Source organism: Castor canadensis, chromosome 12 (assembly GCF_047511655.1).
Source record: "Castor canadensis chromosome 12, mCasCan1.hap1v2, whole genome shotgun sequence".
NCBI lineage: Eukaryota > Metazoa > Chordata > Mammalia > Rodentia > Castoridae > Castor > Castor canadensis.
The window spans coordinates 29,569,874-29,578,784 of NC_133397.1; the positions used below are offsets into that span (position 1 = coordinate 29,569,874).

Here is an 8,911-nt window from a genome sequence, read left to right on the forward strand (position 1 = left end):
CCAGGATTACAGACAACTTTCACTACACCCAGCTCCATGGAGTTCCTTTGACCTCACTAATTATGAGACAGTTAAATCAGAGCACTGAACCAAGCAATAGCAGGTAATAATTTCCAAATTAGACAACATAAACAAAGCTTATGCTGTCAATTTACATGATAGAGGAAAGGGAGGAAAATGGAAAGAAGAAGAGAATCAGGAAGAAAAAGAGGTATTATCATTCTAGTAGAATTGATATTCCTACCCATATAGTTCACAGTATTCAAAGAGTGACACCAAACACAGTATATGTAGCAGAAGAATGGATAGCCTTGCATTTTACATAGGAAGTCACTGTTTTCTTTTTAGGAATCAACTTGTTACTTTATTCAAATACAGTGTTTTTAATCTGATACCTTTATATGCTGATACAAAAGTTCTTGAGAATTCTAAAATGGCTATTATTAATTTTTGAAACTTTTTCAAAATCTGTTGATTCTGATTCTAGAAAAGAAATTCTATTAAAAATTACCAATTAAAGATTCAGTTGTCATTTTAGCCTAACTTCACCAGTTGTAGTTATATTAGTATAAAGGCTTACAACAGTTTTATGACACATTAATACTCTGTGATGATGCAAAGGTGGGGCTGGGAGATAAAAGCCAATATCCTTTCCATTCCACTCGTAGAACTGCTTTACAAAGGTTCAATTAGATCTTTCTTTTTACCCCAGAGAGGAGCAAATAAATGCATTGCATTAATTATGGTTTCCACAGACAGGATCACGGCAGCCAAAATTATAAAACACAATTCTTGCAGTTGTGTGAGCTCTGCTTCTCTCATTCTGCGTGCCTGCAGAGTTGAAATGCAGCTTTACTGCCAAAGTCTTCAGAGGATGTGTGAATGTAGGATTATCAACAAAGATTCTGTAGAGCAGAAGAAAGGGGACGGATGAAACCACAGAACACTATCTGCTAAACCAGATACATTATTGGATATGGTCTTTGATATTTTACATGATGGATTCTTTAACCTGCTGAATACCATTTAACGCATATCCATGGTCCTGTTAAATTTAGATTTAATTATTTACATATATGCTTATATGCAAACACATGCATATATTGAATGGAAAAGCAAAATCTCTGGATGTATATGGCTGTATATGTATGTGTTTGCCCATATGTTTTGTGCATCTAGGTGTGTATATGTGAGTGTACGTGTGTTATTTTAGTATAGCCAGAACAAAAGACATGAAAACATTTTTTCTATCAACCCAAAGAACTATCTCAAATCATAATACTGTGATTAGAAAATATAGTGGACTTGTATGGTCATTTATTATTTCCTTTAGTATTTTTTAATAAAAAAAATGAATTGAATGGCTCTCCTGAAAAATATGTTATGCCAACAATACTTATGACAAAGGTAACCACCAGTGTAAACTTTCATATTGTCTTTAAAAGTAGTGTCTGTGGGGATAAGAATCTTACCTCTCTTTATAAAGGTAGCATTTTAAAGAGAGCTGTCTCAGCATTTTCTAAATCTGAAAAATAAGATTCACTGGAAATCTCTATATCTCAGAATATTGTCTAAAGGAAGGATTAAATTTTTAAAATAAATTTTATCAAATGATTCAGATCCATTTAGGTGACTTATGTCATAAATTCAAAGCACTTGCAGACAGAGGTAACAAGTTAGTTGAATGATTTTATATGCTCAAAATGATTTATTTTTGATTAAATAAAAATTTAAAAAGCAATGTGCACTCATTAAAAGTCATAATTTGCAGTACATGGATTAAATAGTATTACATTTAATTTATTAATGCAAGGCAATGGTTTCTAAAATACCAAATGTGTGGAATAAATCATATTTATAGTGTGAGTAAATTAAGAAGTAAGTGGCTGAAAGAGAAGGTTAATTAAAACTAGTGCATTTTCTGAACTGGCAAACCAAACACACTGGTGAGCTAATATATGTGAGACTGATGGTTATTTTAGGTTAAATAATTTAAGCATCTGGGTAACCAGACATGATCCCAAAAGACTTTTTAAAGTTCTTAAAATGAGTCACAGAACTCACATTGTCTCTTTTTTTGAAAGATTGTTATCATATGATGAGTATTTAGGATTAAATATTAATTGTGCATCTTTCTGAGAATTTGGCAAGTTATTTCTTCTACCTAATTTTCATCATTTATAAAATAGACATAATATTAATAGCCATCTGTTAGGATTTTTCAAAGATTAAATGAAGTTATAAAACACAACACTGTTGGACATATAACTAGCTTTTGGTAAGTGAAAGCTAGTGCACTTTAAAGTATTACTTTGGCTTTGAACTTATTGAAGACATTTTTAGATGCAAAGCTGAGGTCACAGATTATTGTGTTTTAGTTTACTTTTATGGCCATTATGGTATAACAGTTTGGTAAGCAATGAAATAGGTTACAAACAGGAGACTATGCTGAGTTAATCAAACTGGCAGCTAATCTAGGCTTCTGTTTTTCTTTTCTTTAGCCATTTTACCTATATGAAAATTATATTTTTCAGTATCTTTCAGAAAAACGTTTCCACTCTAAGATCAGTTTTCATGAATGGGATTTCCAAGGGGGAAAAAAAACCCTAATGATCTCAAGGAAAATTCACTTTAGAAAGAACGTAGACTTAGATTGCATGTTGTGTGTGAGAAGAGCTTGGAACTGGAGGAGAATTAGTAAGAAAATAAAAAGGAATATCTGAAGCCCTAAGACACAGCTTGTCTAATAGAAAGAAGACTTTTAATTCATTGGGTGACTTTTCATTCTCTTAGAACCAAAGAATCCCATACACTAGTGTAGCAAAATGAGAAAACTACCTTCACAGGTCAGATTTCAGTTATTCCATATAATAGTTTGTGCTTTATTTTAATTTATTTTACTTTGCTTTATTTTATTTTATTTTTGGTGGAGGAAGAATTGGGTGGAAGGTGCTGTTATACTGTACAAAGTCAAACCACAGACAATAAATTCACATTCTGCCAAACCATACATGTTGTGCAACTTCTGGCCCACGTTTCTTGATGAAAAGTCCAGGTTTTCATTTGTTACTTCATTTATACCATCCACCACAAAGCGTGTCTAAAAATATGGATTAAAGAAATCTTGTTTAAAAAGTGAGCTATAAAACAGATTTTTATTTTTTAAATATTTATTTATTCATTGGTGGTACTGGGGTTTGAACTCAGGGCCTCCTGTTTGCCAAGCAGGCACTCTACCATCTGAGCCACACCCCCATTTTTGTTTTAGCTAGCGTGCTTTTTGCTCGGGGCTGGCCTCAGACTGTGATCCTCCTATGCCTCCTGCTTAGCTGGAATTATAAAAGTGTACCACCGTGCCTGGCCCTAAAGCAAGTATTTTTTAAACTTCATGTCTTTTTCCTTTTCTGTGAAATGGAATAAATAATACTTTCTAAACATGTGGAAATTAAACAATGTACAAAAATGCTGAAGAGAGAAGACATCTGGCACATGGTAATTCTTCCATTAATGGTAGCTCTGGTTATTTGTGTTAAAAATATTGAAAATCTGTGTAATGACTTTTTTTATTTTGGGAAAATCGTTATGGTTATGTTTTTGTTGAGACAGGATCTTACTATGTAAACTTGGCTGTCCTCACTGTCATGATTCTCCTGCTGTAGGCGCTTGAGTTCTGGGAGTAGTGTGTGCCGTACACCCAGCTTCGAATGCTCTTTAAACATTGATACTGTCAAGAATCGTCCCTTTTACTAAATCACATACAAATTCATGTCAATTATTTTGATATCCATTGGAAATTAAATATTTTCTGTAACTAGATGACTCTGATGGAATTTCACATTTACATTTTAATGGATAATAGCTAACTTTGAAATAGATTTGCTATTTGATGTGGATAAAAACATGAAAATCTAAGTCAAGTGAAAAAAGTTTAATTCCAAAAAACACTTTTTTCCCTTTTCTGAGTCTTTCTTCCTTAAAAACAGTGGAATTTTTAGAAGGAAGCACTAAATGTAATTCTACATATGGAAATCATAATCTCTGGTAAGAAATTCTTTTTTCTTTTTTAAATTTATTTTTATTATTGTGCTGGATGGGGGTACAGTGTGGCATTTACAAGTCTTTACAACATATCAAATATATCATACTTGAATTCACCCCCTCCATCATTCTCCTTTATCTCCCCTCCCAAGAAATTCTTTTCCTTCCTATCAATAGATTGTCTCCCTCCCAGATTTCCAACTGCTCACAGTTAATAATATTATCACAGTGTTATACCTGAAACACTAGATTTAATAGAATTATTTTTGAAAACACCAAGCATTGGGTTCTTTTCTACTCCATCTTTTCAATTTTCGGTATGGCTTTTAAGTGCCTGTGAGTATTATACTGAGAAACGACAGGCATCTTTGAAGTCTCTAAGGATTTTCTTTATCTTATTACATAAAGTGCAATTTGTAACTAAGCTATCCTATGTTTCTATCACCTACTGCACTTGTAGCCAGACAAATATTTCAAGACTATAACTTGACCTAAAGCCCTTTGATTACCCAGTATGGGGTGATGATTTTAACCCCATATCAGCACTCGCTGTCTGCTGCTCTAATTCCAGTAATACCAATATTGCTTCAGAGAACAAAGAAGCCTTCCAAATTGATTCTTATGCATTAAATCATCCAAAATTTGTTCACAAGCCTTTAGTGGAGAAAGCCAGACAGTCTTCTATTTTTATTCAAATAAAGACACATTCAAATATAACCTGGTTAGCTTAATGGAAAGAAATAAAATTCATCTATTATGCCTTTCATTGGTGATCTTGGATACTGATAGAGGAGTGGGTGTGGCTTCCACACTTGGGCAGCAGAGGTTGGTCTGTTTCTTTCACCAAAAGACCTGCTCCTGAGTTCGTTCTCTCTCTCTCTCTCTCTCTCTCTCCGTCTCTGCTCTCTCTTTCTCTATCTCTCTCTATACAGACATGCTTTCTTTACATGGCCTCTAACAGCATTGCACTTAGAGATCTTACAGCTACTTCAGCATCTAGGAAAGACTGTCTTGTTTCTTTTTAAAGGCTCAGCCCACAATTCTAATGAAGCAAATATTATTCTAGGAAAAACATGGGTCTGGTGATTTCCCTTGCATCTACCAGCTTTGGCTAAGGTAACTTGATTATATACAAACATGGCACATCCATAGGAACTATATTGATATAAGATGAAGGGAGATAAGTTCCTAGAAAAGAAAATGATGTTTTTGATTCTTGTCATGTCTCACATAGTATCTCACCTCCATATCCTCTCCTTCCAATTAGAATTGTCCCCATATCACATAAATGATAAAATAGTATACTTTGGACTATCAGGAAAGTACTATCTTCTATCAGACCTCAGTGTGACCCTGTTCATTAAAATCCCTTGTTGACTCAGAGAGTGAAATCTGAGTCTTTAATCATTCAAATTTCTCTGCTGAGTATTAAATTGCAGAGCCTATAAGACATCCTGATCAGTTTTCAAGTCCTGATATAATGACACCGTAGCATTGATTCTAGGTGTACAGTTGCACCCTGCTTCTCTAGATCTCATTTTATCATTGATCTTTAACTGACAAATGATAGATTGCTGCTCATTATCAGTCTTCATATAATCTCTGTTCATCTAACTCTTCTTTTTTTGTCGAAATCATTGTCAACCATTTCAACAAACTCTAAATAAATACATGTACAGAAAACTTAAAGAGAAAACATGCCTGCAATTTTCCACTGTAAAATAGGTGGATAACCTTTGTACCAAAGTCACAGTAGTAGATCAACATGCACATTAAGAACCTAAAATTAATACTGTTCACTCATTTTAAGTTACTGGAATCTATCATCAAGTTGTCCTTAGATCTCTTCACATTTCAGTATAGATTTAATGTCTCCAGTAAAACTTGGCAAAAATACGTTGACATTTAACACATGAACATAGTAGATTACTTTCTTTCAACGACAATTTATTCTTTTCATAAATAGAAAATATTTAATTCAATCCATAGAGTCATTCTTACTTTTTCAGTTTCAAAATTTAACAAAAACCAAAACTCAAAACAAAGTTACCCCCACAAAAGCAGAGTACTTTTTTGCTAGGTTGCCATAAACATAATAAATATGATATTCCACATTAATATATGAGGACTCATTCCTTTTTTATTCTTGCTTTCCCTTCCTCTACCCTTCCCCTGGTAATCACTACCCTCCTCTCTCTTTTTCTCACCCTCCCCTTTGTCCTTATTCATCTTCTTGTAAGTCTAAAATTCAAAATTAGCAAGATAAGCTTATCTCAATAACAAGATTTAAAATTTCTACTTCTTTGTTCATTATTCATTTAAAAGAAAAACTATTACCTCTGTCTTTAGACAGTAAGATACAGTAAAACAGAAAGAGTCTGGATGGTTTTGAGTCCTAAAAAACACCTTAATGTAGCATTCGTTATAGGTTAACTTAAAGAACAGTAAAGCTTTATTAACAAAAAGATCCACTAATGCTTTCTGAATCACTGAACTAAATGAAATTTAAACTGGCTAATATGTAGAAAAATTGATTCCTTAACTTATAATTCTTTTGAAAATAAACTTCTTACTTAGAATCTTATGAATTCATTAAGTCAGATTTATGGTTATAAAAGGGAGAATGAATGATCAAACAAATAGTTATAATAGATTTTGTAACATAAGTTTATTTTTAAGTCAGTAGGTACTCAGTTTAAGTTAGCAAAGTAAATTCCCCACCCATTACTCCATCATGTGTATTTACGTGATTTGTTCCTTGTATAACAGTTTATTAGAATCATGGCTAGCTTTTAAATTAAAAAAAAAATCTCTGGCACTTGCTTGATACAAAGAAGAATATTTAAGGATTCCAAAAGTGTTAAGATTAACTTTTAAGTACATATTATTTATGGATTATAGAAATACAATCCATTTAGGTCAAAAGATCCAATGTGGCAGGACTGGGAGATCAGTTTATTGGTGTCTGTGTTTTATTCCTGTCACTCACAACAGAACCTTGAGGGTGACTGATGAACTTTCATTTACGAAAGAATGCTTCTAAACTTTTGCAGTAAATCTGGTGCTTTCTGTAACATTTTATCAATTTCTATTGATTATATTTACAGTGAGAAGCCTGTCTTTTTTTTTTACATTAAATCTCTCTATCCTTTGCATATCTTCCCTCACTATGTCATCCATCTGTTTTATCTTGTCTTCTCTGTCTTTCATTGATGAGTAATACTTATTTTTTATATAAATACATTCATTAATTTGTTGCTCTTATGACTTTCAATGTAAATTTTTGGTTTTGAAAGTATGTTTCTGCCTGTAGACCTAAAGACACTTGATTTCATTTTCTTTTATCTTCTAGTTCATTATTCAATTTTAAGTCTTCAATCCATCAAGCCAATCTCAAAGTTTCTGGCTCATAAAAAAACCCAAAACACCTAATATAGTTCTTCTACCAGTTGAATCATGGCACAGCAAAACTGTGTAACAGATGATCCATTAACATTTTCTCCAAAAATGTACCATTAAGTATGCATCCACTTTTGCTTTTCTTCTGAAATTAGTTTAACTTTTTCTACTAGATAAATTGTCCTTTCCCCACTATTTTTGATAGTTCCATTGTCATATTTAAGGTACCACATACTAATAAATTTAAAAACCTAGAAAAAAATGTTAAATTCCTAAAAATGTATAATGCCAGAACGTCCTTAGTATGTATAAGTTTTAAATAAAATTTAAGTAGTAGCAAATATTTCCTATTCAGAAACAAAACAAAGACCATGATCAAAAGAATTTGAAGTTATTCATACAAACTTTGAAATAATATTAATTTTCTGTCTTTTATAAATTATTATACAACATAGAGTAAAAGACAAATTTGTCTACCTCATTTTATGAAGTTAGTGTGCTTTCAAATATCATAAAGATGATAGAGCATGTAATGAAAGTATAGGACTATTTTACTTAGGAACACATACACACATTTTTATATATTTTAAATAATTCATAAGATTACTGAATCTCATTTTCTGGTAGTATTGGGGTTTGAACTCAGGGACTTTTGCTGCTTAGGCAGGTGTTGTACCACTTGAGACACACCCCAGTCCTTTTTTACTTTAGTCATTTTTTTCATCTTGAGTATAGCACTTTTTGCCCAGTGGTGGCCTTGGACTGTGGTCTTCCTACCTACGCTTCCTGAGGAGCTGGTATTATAGGCATGTACCACCACACCCATATTCAATTAATTAATTATATGATTGGGTATGAATAAAAAGAAAATTATTATCAGAAAAGACTACTAATGAAGGTCAACCCATTGAAGTAAAATAAAACCTTTTGGTTATCTCTATCAATTAAATATATTCTTAACATATTAAGATTCGAAGGGAACTTTCTTAACCTGATAAATATTGTATGCTAAAATCAAAGCAATCATACTTTATTTAGAAATTTCAAATGTATTTACTTTAATATCAGGAACAACGATACCTTTTAACAGTACTGGTAATACTGCCTACTAGCAAGAAAAAAATAGATAAGAAGTATAAGGATTAGGAGAGAAAATATACAAATATCATTGTATTTTTTAAATTTTTTATTGCATTTTATTATTGAGATAAAATGCATGTAATATCAAATTTACTGTTTTAACCATTAGCTGTATAGTTCAATGACATTAAACACATCCACATTGTTGCATCCATTCCCAGAACTTTGTCACCTTCCTAAATTGGAACTCTGTACCCATTAAATAACAATTCTCCATCTCTCCTTTTCTCCCTTTTTATTGCTCTTATTTCTTTTATGGGGGACACAAACAGAATAATGTCCAGTAATCTTGGCTCTTTGTAATGTGATCAGTGATAATTGAAAACTTTCTATT

General features: G+C 32.3%; 1 non-coding gene across 1 annotated transcript; it reads right to left on the bottom strand.

Annotated features, from left to right (window-relative positions):
- Positions 1-3,182: 3,182 nt before the first annotated feature.
- On the bottom strand, positions 3,183-3,255 carry Trnaa-ggc (transfer RNA alanine (anticodon GGC)). The gene has a single exon. It is a non-coding gene; the product is annotated as a tRNA-Ala (tRNA).
- Between the last annotated feature and the right edge of the window lie 5,656 nt (positions 3,256-8,911).